This window comes from Cavia porcellus, unplaced genomic scaffold, assembly GCF_034190915.1.
Source record: "Cavia porcellus strain 051 isolate PalLab524CR breed Dunkin Hartley unplaced genomic scaffold, mCavPor4.1 scaffold_22, whole genome shotgun sequence".
Taxonomy (NCBI): domain Eukaryota; kingdom Metazoa; phylum Chordata; class Mammalia; order Rodentia; family Caviidae; genus Cavia; species Cavia porcellus.
In genome coordinates this window covers 30,433,889-30,450,104 of record NW_026947505.1, presented here as the reverse complement: position 1 = coordinate 30,450,104, position 16,216 = coordinate 30,433,889, and the positions used below count along the sequence as shown (strand labels likewise).

General features: G+C 37.4%; 1 protein-coding gene and 1 long non-coding RNA gene across 4 annotated transcripts in view; one reads left to right on the top strand and one right to left on the bottom strand.

Moving 5' to 3' along the window:
* Positions 1-16,216, bottom strand: part of Pde7b (phosphodiesterase 7B) — a 294,246-nt gene that overhangs the window by 123,461 nt on the left and 154,569 nt on the right. The gene's annotated exons all lie outside the window — the stretch shown is intronic.
* Positions 4,637-16,216, top strand: part of LOC134472091 (uncharacterized) — an 89,303-nt gene continuing 77,723 nt past the window's right edge. Inside the window, exon 1 of the long non-coding RNA XR_010041929.1 lies at positions 4,637-4,877. This is a non-coding gene — a long non-coding RNA (uncharacterized LOC134472091). The remainder of the gene's footprint in view (positions 4,878-16,216) is intronic.

Here is a 16,216-nt window from a genome sequence, read left to right as displayed (position 1 = left end):
ATCAAACTCACGACTGCCTGCTTGCAAGGCAGGCGCTTATGCTGCTGAGCTAAATCCCCAGCCCCAATATTTGTCTTTTAATGTAAAAAAATAATATATATATATATATATATATATTCAACTTTTTTGAACATTTGGCAAGTATTAAAAGGATTTTTACTGGGAATGTTAGGTGAAGTATGAGAAACAGATTCAAGGAAAATGAAAAAAAATTCAAATATTTACGGTGAGCTTTGTATACAGCATACATTTTTGAGAGCCTACATCTATATATATTCATACACTGAGGGAAAAATCAATGAGACAAGGGACTTACAACTGCTAATCAAGGTAAAGAGTACCAAGTAAAAAGCCAGGTGTAGAGCTAAGGCTCACATATGAGTTAATTAGTATAGTGTCTTTATAGTTAGATCCAAATGTCCGGCACAGATCAAAAGCAAAGAAAAAGACATTTCTATTATCTACTATCTTGTTTCTTGATTCTCCTCAGTTTGTTTTAGAGTGTAGTGGTAGGTATACCCAGTTATGGGACGAGCAGAACCACGTGAGTTGGAGATTCCCAAGGGCTGTGCTCTAACTTAATACACTGCTGAACTATGCAGAGACTTGCACAGTGTTACAAGGCTACACTTTTCCATTCTCGTGTGCCCCACCATTATGTAAATGTTCCTGATTACTCGTCTCAGACCACTCAAAAGCCCAAGCTAGGGCCCCTCTCCTTTTGTTCCCCATTAAGTGATCTCTCAGGAACCTTTTTCCACAAAGGGGTCTATTAACTCTTCCCAGGTGGCACACCTGAACATTTAAAATTCCTTGGAAGGACATCCTACATTATCATAAAAGGAACCTGAACCAAAATTGCTCCGTTTATCCAAAGCCAGGAAAAATGTTTTCTTTGCTAGCAAGTTTTCCTCAAGGTAATGCATGTTATCTTCACATCTGTCTCTCCTCCTGTCTGCTTAGAACTCAGATCTCAGTTTTGCTCAATTCTTTTTCGTATGTAATTCTTTTCTTTCTCTCCTATTTTCCATATGGCTTTTGTCATTGATCTTGACAGAATGGCTTTATGACTTTGTGTAGTTAGGTTTTACTGCAAGCTTTTTAGAAGCTTACAAATCTTTTTGCAAATACAGTAAGTCCCTGACTTACGAACAAGTTCCGTTCTAAGCGAATTGTTTATAAGTTGGATTTGTTCATAAGCCTACAATGTGAACCTTATACTGTACATGCAGTATACCTGTGAAAGTTCACAACTCAAATGTTTGTAAGTTGGGGCTTACTGTAGGCAGATATACAAATAAATTCTTGTCCTTAGCTTAAAAAAAACTTAATTTACATGTAATGCAATATCTATTTAAATCTTAATTTGGACCCTTACATCATCCTCTAAGCAGCCCACACATAATGCCTCTGCTTATTATATAATGGTTACGCTCCATAGTACTCATTCCAAAGCTACGAAAACTCAGAGGGAGGCATGTCCCTCATGTCATTTATACTTTATCAGCCTCTAAATGTTTTGTTGTGATGGGCAACCAAGGTGGTAGTAGTCAAGGAAAGGTAAAAATAAAGACATTACTACATATTTTGGATATAGTAATATATCTTTTAGCATTTTGCCAAAGAAATTACATAGCCACAGATTAATTGCTAAGATTGGGAAAGTTAAACTTCAGGAAGCAAACTCCCTTTGAGATGAACCAGATTTAACTTTCCTATGATGTATAAACAGTTAACTTCATCCAGGGATTATAATGCATGGAGCAAGATGAATTGGTCATAAGACCAATTTAGAAGCTCTGTGTAATGTCTTTGAACACCTTAATGTTGACTCTAAATCCATAATTCACAATTTCAGGATGTGCTTCTTGGGGGAATGAGAGGACAGCAAGGGCTAAACAACAATGTGAGAGTTCAAAAGGGTTGAAGATGCACTTTGAGTATTTGGATTGGCACTCCAGAGCCTGCGGATGCTTGTGATTGCTTATCTGACTTATCTAAACTGCTGACGTCAAAAGAATTAGGCTAGAAATCTTATGATTACAGCTTTTCTTGTGATCTTTTCTGGTATTTCCTGTTTCCTGTCAGGCCAAATATACTTCGAGAGAGGGTTATTTTATGGCATTTCACTGCTTTCTGCCTCAGCTAAGGCCAGAGGTACAGGGAGCATGAAATAAAAATAATTAAGAACAACATGGGAAAGGTCTGGCCTGGCCCTCTCTCGTTGCTTGCTGGTATTTCTTCTTAAGCATCAAAAAAAGTTTCTGCAGTGCCTCAGAGTAGGATTGTATTTTTAATGAAACAAGGTCTGTTGTTCATGAAACAGAAGCCATCTCGATTGTATTTTTAACTGTGAGTTTATTTGGGTGGTAATAAGTGAGCAGACTGTGAGTGGCATGCCACAGGCATCCAAAAAAGATTTTGAGAGGAGGAAGAGAGTATTTCAGAGGACAGAAGGAAAATTTGCTACCAAAGGTTACATTGTCCTTTGTGGCCACAAATATCTTAGAAGAAGGAAAAAAAAATTGGCTGGGGATGGACTTGTCCAGCTTATAAAATCTTGTCAAAAGGTTGTTAAGTCTTCAACTTGCAATGTGCCCAACACTGTTTGTAAAGAAATCCTGAGGCATTGAGAGGCTAATCCCCACAGTTTATGGGCAAATGTGCTACAGACCCACAATTCTACAGTCATTACACCAGCACCCCTGGCCTCTCCTCCTGAGACTCTACCTCCAGGAAATGGTGCAGAAAAAAGCAGAGCTATGGACAGAATCGGGGAACCATTTCATTTATGATGGCCAAGGCACTGGCAGCTTCTACTTATTTTGTGCAGAGCCTTCTTGAGTTTCACAATCCCAGTGAGATGCTCACCTTGGTCATTCTGTTGTGAATAGCTACCTTTTAGTTCATTGCAGGAGATCCAGATGCAAAAATTGACAAAGAGAAAATTTGGATTTTTTTCAAATTACAATCTAAGTTTTAAGATCAGAAAAAAGGTGTGCTTACAAATAAGCATGTAACATCTTTTGTTACAAGTATAGGTAGGGTATCCCTTACCTAAAAGGCTTGGGATGAGAAATGTTTCAGACTTAGGGGATCTTTCAAATATTTGCATACACATAATGATATACTTTGGGGTGAGACCTAAGTCAACACATGAAATTCATGTATGTTGCATATACACCTTGTACACATAGCCTGATGGTAATTTTATATCATATTTTTAGTTCATCTGCATTTTGGCTGGCACCTATCACATGAAGGTTAGGTATGGAATTTTCCATTTGTGGTAGGACATCAGTGCTCAAAAAGATTCACTTTTGAGAGCATTTTTTGTTTTAGGTTTTCAGAGTAGAGATACTCAACATATACACATACCATTCTCATGTAATGATACATGTGACACAATCTCAGAGGTGCTAAGTACTTGGAAGTGAAAAGAAGAGAAAATTGTGTTTAGAGAGGTTAGGATGTAGAGAAACTTTTTTGGAATTGAAAGGCTTTAGGATTTGAACACAACACAGAACAGCTGAGTCAATGTGTGGCTGTCAAGGGAACCTCACTGGCTCTTGCGTAGTGGATTATCAGCTCTGTGACCTTGAATATGCTAAATAATCCCTTTGGGGAGGCCTAAGCTTTCTAATTTTGAAGAAATGCAATGGCTTAACTGATAATCTCAAAGGCCTCGTTCCCTATAAAATTTAAAAAACACTTTATATTTTATTATGTAGTCATTTTCAACAGTCTGCAAGAATTAAGATTAGGGTTAAAGTTTGGGTGAAAGCCACAGCATCAGCCCATGATTTGTGCTTCCTTGGACAGCATTCCATATCTCGCCTATCTGTAGACATCTGTAAAGAGCACGTCAGAAAACCCACAGGCACATGCATCTGCAGGGTTGGGATCAACATTTTCAAAGATGTAGGAGAATTTGATGAAGAGGATTTAGAAAAAGAAGAGAAAGGACTACGTAGGGAACAGATCACCCAGGGGAAGGGAGTGAGATGAAATCACTACAGGAACTCGTCTCAAATGTAAAAATGTATCGTCAAAAACAGAGAAATAAGGAGAAAACAGATGCTGTTTAAACCACTTGAGTAGGGATATCGGGGTTCCACACTCAGTTCTGTAATAAAATATAGCCAGTTTCTCTCCAACCCATCAAATCTTGCTCTTAAGCCCACCCTAATGAGGTAGAAAATTTAAACATTCCAGGGCTGGGGATTTAGCTCAGCGACATAAGCCCCTGCCTTGCAAGCAGGCGGTCCTGAGTTTGATCCCTGGTACCAATAAAAAAGAAAAAGACCAAAAAAAAAAAAAAAAAAAAAGAAAGAAAGAAAATTTAAACATTCCAGTTAACAGCATGGTGGCCAGTCTTTTCTGGATTAAATTATTTCCTTTAAATATAAGTGGTGATGAAAATATATGGTGAATGTTTAATTTAAAAAATTCTTATAGTAAAAGACACTTTGCTATTAATATGCTTCAATATACTCCTTTTCCCTTTGAATACACTTACGCCATCTTTCAGGCCACTCCCTGAAGCTGTTCTGAAGTCTATTTTTATATCTTTATGGGGTCTGATAAAAAAAAATTCAGTGAATGCTGCTGTCAGATGCCTTTGCCTAGTGCCACCCAATGGGAAGGTGGCTAGTATAAGCACTGTGGTATGTCCTAATCCACCTAACTAACCCTGTCTGGCACCTTGAAACGTCTGGCTTTTCCTAATGTCAAAATGGCGTTGGAAGGTAAACACTGAATTGATAGAGGACATAGAGACAGCCACGGTAGCAGAACTAGAGACACTCAGCAAAGAGGACTTCCAGAGCTGTCTCATAAATAGCAAGACTGACGGGATAAATGTCTTCAGAGTGTGGGTGAGTATTTTGAGGATGATTAGTGGCAATGGGTCTTTTAGTAGAACATTTTGTTTTAATTTAAACATTTATTTTAAAATCACACTTCATATACTTCACCCCTCTTTGCTCCTGTCTAAAATAGCATCTGGGGGTATGCGTATCTGGGCTCCCATGTAGCTGTCTGAATGTTTTCACCTTAGGTGCCCTCACGGTGCCAACCTGAGAGAGAACCATAGGCTGCTCCTTTCCCACTGCTTCAAACTCTTTTCACGTAATTCCCAAGAGTACCAGGGTCGCACTGTATGTCAGCCTTCTGAGCATGGTCATACCCTCTTTGCTTGCAGTCGAAACATATTCAAGGGCCTACCTCTCAATATGTTAAGGAGGTCTTTAATACGGTAAAGTATGAAAGAGTGAAGGGAATCCCTTTATCTTTTCAAGAAGAGCAATCCTTAAAAATATCATTCCACAGGACAAATGAGCCACAAAAACCTGTTACTCTGCAAGTCAAATTTTCAACTTCCTCTTCTCATTGTGGGCGTAACAGTCCTAATCATCCCCAGTGGATACTTTTGGTAGAGATGAAGGAGAGAATAAGGCCAAAATGATGCCAAAAACAAAGACAGAAAGTAAAAAAGGAAGAAAGAACAAACACAGGTATCTACGAATAAACTTCATCTCATTGAGCTGCTACTCTATTCTGGGCCTTACACCTGGGTGTTGAATATACAGTGTGACTTGTTTTAGTCACATTCTCATGCATAAGTCAACTACTCTGCCTTTTAAAGTTATCCCTCTCTCTTTCTATTTATTTACTTACTTACTTTTGGAGACATGAACTCCCTATGCAGTTTAGGCTGGTCTTGAACTCATGCACTGATCCTCCTGTCTCAGCCTCCCGATTACTGGGATTATAAGCATGCACCACCATGCCTAACTTCTCTCTATTTAAATACACACATTTGGCTGGGCATAGAGACTGAAGCAGAAGGATCACCACAAATTCAAAGGCAGCCTGGACCACATAGTGAATTCAAGGCCAGCCTAAACTATATAGTAAAACCCTGTATCAAAACATAAAACCAAAATACATAAAAATAAATAAAATAAACACATGCATCTCAACAATCATTTTAGGATTCAGGATTTAACATTGAGAAGTGCAACCGAGTAAGTATAACCCATGAAACAAGGAAGTATTCAAATCAGACATTTCTGGTCTGTTTTTACATTGAAAGCTGAGGTCGTAAACTGGTACTAATTGGAATTGTGGTCATAATTATGCAGTGCATTGTACTCTGGTTGGGTCAGATACCGTCTCATTGTTTGAATGTGCTAATGGCAGTTCTCATTACTCTGCCTTGGCCCTGAGGGATGGGAAACACTGAGGGAGGGAAGAGTGAACTCTGGTGAAGCCACCAGCACTGTAGTCAGGATCGTTACTGCCTCTTCCGGACGGGACGGATGGCTGATAGGAATAAACTGTGCGTCTTTCCTGTCCTCCTCTCTATGACTCACTGCACCCCCACCTCCTTTGAATACAGAGCTCCACACTGTTTTTCCTGGACCAGTACCTAATTCTAATGGGAGAAGAAAAGGAAATATTTCCTTGTTGATTATGTTGATGTGTAAAATCAAGAAATTGTAAATTCATCAGATTTTTAAACCCTACAGAAAATTCTTTCTACCCTTGCTATTGTTTGACTTGATGATAAATGCACTGTAGAATGTGACTTTGGACTAGAACAAATTTTGTCAACATGTCCCAAATCCACAAAAATAATTAGGAAGATTTTAAGCGGTCCAAGAATGGAGACTTGGGCTTTAATATTACATGCTTATATTTAGCTTCTTATACTACACAGTGAGTATCAATTAGAGATTTATTCCTTGTTAGAGGAAAACTGCAATCTATATCTGTTGGTTATTTACTCAAGATATTCAGAAAGTTAAATTATTTTTTATAAACAAAAATAGTTTTTTTCCTTTTTATAGTATGAATTTTATTGGCACATCTTTGATATGCATAATGATCATATTCAGAGGGTATTAGTAACTGTACATAATATATCTTGATTCTTCTTTTTTCTGTTCTCCTCTACTTTCAACCTTCCTTCCCCTCCTTGTTTATAAAAACATTGTTTCCATTTTTCTTTTCTATTCTCTTTTTTCCCATTTTCCTTCTTTCTCTCAACCCCCCTGACCCCATTTCCTTTCCTATTTGAACATTTTCTTCCTACTTCTAAATATCTATCATCTAGTTTGGCTCTTATTTGTGCTTTAGGGTTTTCACACAAGAGAAACAATGCAGTATTTAAACATATGTGTCACATTTATTTCACTTAAAAATATGGCCTTAAATTGCATACATATACCTAAAAATGTCTCAAGTGTATTCTTTATGGAAGGCTAGTACTCTCTTCTATATAAAACCCACATTTTCTTTATAATTTCATTTGATAATGGCCAATGGGCTGTTTTCAAGATTTAACAATTAAAAATTATGCTGCTATGAACATGGGTGTGCATATATCTCTGTAGTATGATGCTGTTAGGAGATACCAACAAGGGGAATTTCTGGGTCAAAGGGAACCTCTGATTTCAGTTTGTGGAGGAATCTGATGCCCACAGAGGCTGAACCAGTCTACATTCCCACCCCTTTTCCCCATAGTCTCGTCACCATTTGTTCCACCAGATTTTTTTGATGATAGTCATTTTTTCTGAAGTGAGATGGAATCTCAGTGTTGCTTTAATTTGCATGTCTTGAATGACTTGTGATGTTGAACTAGTTTGTCATATATTTATTTGCTGTTTGTACATCTTCATCTAAAAAGTGTCTATTTATTTCAGATACCCAGTTTTGGATTGGGTCTTTAAATTTGGGGGGGGGGGTCTGATTTTTTTTTGAGTCAGGGAGAGAAATTAAAAATTTAAATTTCCAGGTTTTTCTTTCAAAACAATTTAATTGAATCATTGTTCCTTGAGTATCTCTTCAGTGCATGGCGCTGTGCTGTACTCCTGAGAAGAAGGTGGAAGGGAAGGAGGTCGTGGCTTATTAGAAGAGACTGATCTACAAGCAATTCAGTGATATCAAGGGAAAAAGGCATATGTTTTATGATGCAGTAGAGATACAATTCCCTGGGAATGCGAGAAAAGACTAAGAGTGTTTATTGAACTAAATTTATTTAGTGGCCACCTTATGCCAGACACTCTCTTTGGTTCCTTAGACAATAAAAGTGAATCAAAAACCCTGAGGTAGATGGCTGTGCAGGTGGGAGGGTGGATGAAAGATAGGTAGATGTGCATAAATGGGAACTATTATGCACTAAATGCACATACACAGTCTCTGTAAACTGTCAACACATGGGGGAATGATTAATCCTGTCTGTATGATGGGTGGTAAAAATCAGAAAGCAGGTGATTTTTAAAAAAATACTATTCAAGGAAAATTGCATTTCTGCAAATAAAGAAGAGATCCTCTTTCAGGCAATGAGAAAAGCTTCAAGTAATTTTAGTGGAAAGTGATGAGATAAATTTTCTACTTCAAAAAGGTCATTCTCGTAACAGTAGTTGGTAAAAAGACAAACTTGGGGTGGCAATACTGGTGAATTCATAGCTATAAGTTTGGTAGACCATATTTGAATATATTTGGTAGGTGATGAGAATTTTGAGATGATAATATTTTGTTTTCAATTTATAAGACAAATTTCCCAAGTGCCATAGTATGCCACATAAAACCACAAGAACAACTACTGTATAAATTAGCAAGGGACGGCCTGTACCACCTGATACTCCCTATACTGAGTGACTTCTTTTCTGATTCTTCCATCCAGAGCTGCCATTCCAAGCACACTCATCTCTTTCTCAGATTCAGGACACAATTCTGAATCTACATCTCACAATCGGAGAACAGTTTTTCCTTCCTGCTTTGCCAAGTCACGTAGCTTCTTGTTTTGAGGTTGACATTTTTCTTAAGCAAATATGTCTTTCAAGGCGAGGTGCCACAGAGTGGATAAGAAATACATAATGACAACATGATTTTAATGTAGTTTACAATGTAGGGAGTTAGATAGAATGGTATAAATAAATCAAGTGTTACAGGTACTCCCCAAAAACGAGGCACTAACTCACCCTTTCGGGAGTGACCCAGGAAGGGTTTGAGATGGTTAAAGTCTTAACCAATGTGAGAAAGTAACCCTATGGTAAAGGGATTAATGTGAACATAGATACAGAGGCAGAAAAGTACAACAAATTATTAGGAATAGAGATTAATCAGTTATCTTGATACAATGTTGAGTGAAGATCAGTGGGAATACGGAATGACATTAAAACGATACAACTGGAAAGTTCTGTTGATTGTATGTGTCTTACTTCCCTTGACTATTTAGTTTTCCTTTTCAATACGATGACCAAAGATTTTACACTCATCCCCATTGTAACTCTCACCTTGATCACATTTTAGTTTTCTGGTTCTTACACCTTTTAGCTTCTAAATTATGAAGTTCAAGCAACAGCTGCCCAATTCTTTTGAAATTTGTTCTTTGCTTTTTAAGGATTTAATTTTTCTACAGTAAGTTTGACCCTCTGGACTCAAGGACACTCACAACTAAACCCTGTTTTGTATTTTAATTGCACACAAGGCTGAGTTTTAAACTTTATCTTGTCACTAATGATAAGGATGTGATCTGCAGGTTCTAGTCCTCCCACAGCATTTGTGCGACTGCTGATGAAGTAACAAAATGCTCAAGACAGGACTTGGGTTATAACCTAGAAAACATAGACCATGCGGCATTTTTAAGAGAGAAGTGCTTCGAAGGAAGAGAATGATGATTTTGTAGTTCAAGAAAATTTAAGACAAGGGCAAAGATTAAAAACTCATCTGTTAGCATTTTATAGACTGATGTCAATTCCAAAGAGAAATTTATGGAGGTGTAGGGAGGGATAAATGGAAAAAGGAAGAATAGTTTATGCTGTGTATATTCAGGCTATGATATTTATTAAATCACAAGTGCTGTGAACTTTGCTTACCATTTTTGATATGGTGAGATATGCCCACTATATATATTATAAACTGTATTGATAATTAATGAAAGAAAAAATAGTAAGGAAGGGCACACACTTGCAGTTGCTTCTGTGAATTAAAACAAAAGTAACTCAAGCTTTTGGTCTTTTTAATAACAAATCTGCTAGTTTTTTCAAGAATTTGTCCAAGGCAAAAGTCAGCGCTTCACTGTCTATGCAAACCAGACTTTTTAAAAAAAGAAAATGGGGGTGGAGTGGAGAAAGAAAAGAAAAAAAAAAAAAAAAAAGAAAGAAAAAAGAATTGCTCTAAGGCAAAGAGCAGAGGACCTGGGAAGATCTTCAAATCAGCTTCTTTCTTTCTTTCAAAAGCTTCTTGGAGGGCCAGATAAACACATACACTCTCTACTTTATTTTTAAAATTATGTTGAGTATACAGACTGTTATCTCTAAAAGAAGAAGCTTTGGAAACTTTATATAAATCATTTCAAGATGCACGAACAAAGCAATTATTTTAAAAGTATATAAATGCATGTATAATTTGCATGCATTTTCTCTAAAATTTTATAATTATCAATAAATTACAACTTCTCTATATGAAGAGAGAATTGTCTGTTATTAGTTTTGAGTGCTGAAAATCACTCTTGTGTATTCTTTTATTTTAAAAGCTTTAATGACTCATCCTGATCTCCTAGAATATGTTTAAAAATGATTCCGTTAAATGGAAGAAGTAGAATTCATGTTTTTTGAATAATGTGTCCTGAGGAAAAAATATTCATTCATGCACTTAATGGCAATTTTTAAATGATTTTATTCCTTCTGACAATTTTCTTTTCTTTTTTTTAACATATCAAAATGTACTGAGTGGCTGACATGTGCAAAATATTAGGGAGAATACAAAGAAAGTAGAAATGTTCTTCAGACTCTCAAAAAGCAGGGAATTGAAAAGAGAAGGAAGCAAATGTACACTAAATTAAACAAAACAAAGCAATTTGCCTCTGAAATGAATACAAAGAAAGTTCTGTGAGACTTCAGGAAAGGAAAATACATAGTCATCTCTGCTTATCCAGGGAAGGGGTTGGTCCCAAGACTTCACATGGATACCAATCCACTAATGCTCAAGCCTTCTCTATACAACGATGTAATATTAGTATATAACTTGTACATAGTCTCCATAGACTTCATTTCTATATTACTTACAATACTCATAATACCTGGTACAAATGCTATGTAGATATTTGCTAAAGAAATGGCAAGAAAAAAGTCTACATCTTCAGTACAGACACCTTTTGCTTATTACTATGATTTTCGAACCACAATTGTTCGCATACTTGGATGTAGAACCCTAAGCTATGAAGGGCCAACTAACTGCTTTTCTTTGGTAATCTTGGGAAGATTCTGTGAAGGGACCAGCAAGCCAGCGTGATTTTAAGGAAAGGGAAAACTAGGGGACACTGAGGCAAGTCATTTTAAGTATTGGGAACAATGAGTAGAGAGCAAATAGGAAGCTGTGGGTTGCTTGTCTTTTCTGGGTAGAAGGCAAATACTCAGAGGTCAATAATGACAAATAAGAAAACTGAGTTCGTTCCAAAGAATGGAGAACTTTGAATGTAGGGTGAAAGATTTTGGATTTTTTTTGCAGACATTGAAAATCACTGAAGGGTTTTGAAGAAGAGTGAAAAATTCTGTTTTTCTTTTTTAATGTTGTTGATCTAAATCACAGAGTAGAAGAGGCATAGAGAGTATATTGTGACTATCGGCTACCATAAGATTATAGATAAAATAACATAGGGTTTTAGCAAGTATGACTTAATAGGAGGAAAAGAGTGTCAGAGGATAAAATCAGCACCTATAATTACATGTTCTGCTAACCATTTAGTTGAGAAAGTAGTAAGGCTCAGCTAATTCTAGGCATTTTTGGGGGGCAGGGAGATATTATCCCTTTCAATTCTCAGAGCAACCTTATGTGAAGATGCTATTATTGTTATTTCTTTTTCATAGACTTAAATAAAGGCACCAAGAGGGGAAGTAACTTACCCAGGGTCACACAGAGTGGTATGGAATTCTGGACATAAAAACTTTTAAATCTCAACATTGCAACTACAGTCTGGCACTCATGGATTTAGATCAATTAGAATTGGGGAGCTGGAAATAAATCATTTTAAACCTGGGTTTCTGTCATTCAAATCGGATGAAAGAAAAACTTTGGGTTGAGATGGTGTGCTCTAGTTTTGACTCATTTAAAAGATGGATTAAATCGTCATTTAAAAGATGGATTAAATTGTCAGTGATTATTATCTAGTTTAGCTATGCATTCAATACAGCCTGATGTCTACAAGCAGTAGTTTTAGAAAACTGTTATGAATTAATATCAGGTTACTCGCCATTGTGATTAATTGATTCACTTCTCAAAGCAATTTGTTCTGCGTTAGAGGAAATCACTAGGCATGGGTAAGTATTTGAAAGTGTATGTGGATTTTTACAAGTGATTTTAAATTTTACCAGTTTTACAGTCAATATTTGAGTGGACAGAGAAGCTTTATTTTGGACAGGGTCTCATTATGTAATCCAGGGTGGTTTTGCACTCATGGTGATACTCCTGCCTCAGCTTCCTGAGTGTAGAGGTAACAGATGTGTGCCACCATGCCCAGTAAAAGACAGAGAAGTTATTGCAAATACACAGTGAAGCTGTAGATTGAACTCTGAATTATAAATACATAATTGTTCTCTCATTAAGGTTTCAATTTATATATAAGCCTGTGTTGCCTAGCATAGTACACACTAAGCATCCAATAAATGCTCTTCAAAGTGTTCAGTCTTCCATTTATTAAACTTACATATCTGACATGAGACATTTTAAAATTGTACCTTAAATGCCAATTTGAATTGTAGAGTTCTGGAATTAGAATTCTTTCCAAGATTTTCTTGTCTGACATTGTTTGATATGCAGGACTAGGTATTAACCACATTTCAGATATTTGTGTTCTCCTTAAAATGTGGGACAAATGACAGTGGCTAGGGGGAAATGGATGATGTGATTATTTTTGGAGATAGTTGTGTGCTTTTACATTGTTCTGGGACCAAAGGCTATTGAAGTGATAACAAGCTTAATAAATAAGTAAACTATGATGTAAAATTGAGATCAGAGACACCAAAAGAAAGGCAAATTCCACAGCTGGAGAATTTGCAGTGAGTAGGTTGAATTTCAAAATCCAATTATTTATTTAACTAGGAATAAATCCTGCTCCAGGATGTCTAGTCTTAAACTGGTTGCTGACTAGAATGGTAATTAGGATAATAGTTGCACTCACAGCTTTTGAGAGAGCCCCTGTTCACCCTCCTTCCATTTCCATACCGGATTCCAGGGCATTCTCTCCTCACTGTGCTACACGCCTACTTGCAACTTAGAACAGATGAGGATCTTTCTCTTGGACCTTTCCAGCACTTGAAGCTTTTGCCAGAGACAAGCAGCCACAAATAAATAGAAACAAGTAAAAAAAAAAAAAAAAGTAAAAGAGGCATGGTCTTTTCAGTTATAATGATACTATTATTTTTTTCTGGTTTCACTGAGGTTTGCATCATGAATTCTCATGTTTATCCCATCAATTGGTAATCAATAAAGCCATGTCTTTTGTGGGTGGGGAGAGGGCAGTACTGAAGCCAGGGCCTGTGCATGCTAAGCAAACACTGTACCACTGAGCTATGGCCCCAGCACCCATGTGTTGTTTTAAACATACACTTAAATGTCCCAGCTCAGCCTTGACTGTGTGAGTTTTGTGAAACACATTTGAGCAACGGAGATACTGGTTTGATTCTGACAATGTGTGATCTTGTCCAAATTGTTTAATCTCTGCACTATTTGCCTCCTTTCTAAAATAGTTTACTGTACATTATACATTATAGTTTACTTATTTATTAAGTAGGTAACTAGATAGTCCTTTGTTTCAAAAGGAGAATAAAATATATTCATTTAATTAAGTAATTGGATACAATTCAATGAATTGAGCTGACATTCTGACTTCAGCTATGCCAGCAGCTTTCAGCTTGGGGCACCCTGTGACCTCATGTACTCCAATACATAAAAGTGACCAGTCCCTCTTCCTCCTGCCGTCTCCCATTCCTATTTCCTGCTTATTGCTTGAAACGGCCAACCAGAACTCACTAGTGTAAGCTGATCTGAAGATGGTGAGAAATAGTAACATGTACATCCTTTCCTTAGCATTTCTTTAGAGAATTGCTCTCCTTTGCCCTCCATCATTTACCTCTTTTTTTTTTTTTGGTACTGGAGATCAAACTCACAACCTTGAGCTTGTCAGACAAGCACTGTGCTACTGAGCTACATCCCAGCCCCTACTTACAACTCATATTTGTGTATTTACTTTCCCACAATTTATTTTACTCTCTCCCTTTATTAACTAAATAAAATCTCAAAATATTTTTGCATTTCACTCATGAAGAATAGACTTCCAGTGTTGTCTATGAAGGATAGATAAAAACGTTGATGCCCTTCAAGAAGGAAAAGGAAAGTTGGAACTTTTAAGATTATATTAAACTTACTAAACACCAATGACACTGGTCTCTAGAGTCCTTTAAGTGACTACTGGTTCTACTCAGAGTTTCTGCAGTTTCATGGTTTTTGGACCTATTCATGTATTATCAAATGCAAAATATTACAGAATTGATAGTATTTAGTTTTCCGATTTTCAGGTACTGGCATGGGAAAAGTGCTTTATGCTATGCATACAACCTAGTAAATGCCTACTGGTAAAGAGAACAAAATGGGGGAACAGTTTAACTATTGATAAGTTCGGGTCTGGGATGTTCGAAATGGATTTTGGAGATTGAATAGAAGAGTTTCAGTTAGCCAGGCCAAAGAAAGACATCCAGACACGGGGCGTGGCTTAAAGGCAGGGCACCATTAACACACAGTGAGTTGCTTAAGAATATCTAAGGCACTTTCTATCATAAACCCCATACATTGCTGAAAACAGCTTAAACTATCACTTTCTAAATTTGGGAAAATCTCAGGTAATTTGGAAATATTCTCTGTGTGTTCCTAAGGCCCCCGCCATTGTGCTCCGGTGAAGATGGCGCAGTTGAAGAGCTCATGATGGGAGGAGTGCAGCACTGGGGACAGGGTGAGCATGGAAGGAGCAGGAGAAAATTTGCAAAGTGAAGCAGCTCTGTGGGGCTTGGCATGTGGCCCTGTGCTGCACAGGTGGGGGAGAAGGTTTTAGGCCCACCCTGGAAAGGAACGTCCCTCCCCTCCTTAGAACTGAAGCAGGGAAGGAGGCAAGCTGGCATCCTTGGGGGAGAGGTTGAAGCACAGCCTCCTTCCTTGCAGGCAGGGTGACAGGGGCAGTAGGCTGATGTAGCTTTCTTCCCCGCTGGCTGCTGAGACACTCATTCCCTGTGGCAAGTGGGGCAGGGCTAGGAAGGGTGTTCTGAGAGTCAACTAGCTTTCCTTTGTAACCTCTAAAAACCTGTAACTTGTTCAGTGAGACAGTTGATAGAGTCCTGTTTCTCTGTCCATTGCTTCTTCATAAGTTTGATGTCCTCTAACTATGGTAACAGTCACATCTACCCCCACACACATGCTAACAGCTATCGAATTAGGTAGTTTTATCAAAGGGGTCATTTGAGATATAAATTTTAATCATTTAATTTAATAAAACAAACCAAGAGTGGTAACAGTTGAAATGTCATAGTTAAATTTTCTGCTCAGGTGGCTTTTTCCATTTTTGTTTTGCCCTATTCACATGAAATATGGGATGGTTTTTGCATTACCTCATTTCTTCTGACCAAGATCCATTTCCCTGGGCTTCCATCTCCCAAATGCCACATAAACCTCAGGCTGATTGGTTTCCTTCTCTTTTCTGAGTACTCAAATACTCATTGTTTACTAGAGACCAACACTGGATTTTTTTTTCCTTCCTTCCGAATCTCTTCTTTGTCCAGATCCTCACTTTTTAATAATATGCATAGATTGTTAGACAACTTTAAAAAAAGTTCATAGCATAAGTTATTGAAAATGAAATGAGGAGAGTTTTTATTTTTTAGTCTTCCCAAGAAAAAGAAAGGTAATTTTCAGTCTGTCTTTTCTGCTACCCGTTTCTCCCCTTCAATGGCATGTCAGAATTCCACGGCACAAGGTGAGCAAAAACTTTAAATGCATAAACGCACACTCATATGCTTCCCTCTCAAGTGAACCCACTACTTTCCGAACATTTATCAAAATCTTCCCAAAGGTAGGAAGTACCCTGAACTCAGTTATGGCAATTGTCATTTATGGGCCTTTTTGAGGTCCTTCACAGGGTCTCTAGACATCTTTGTGCCCT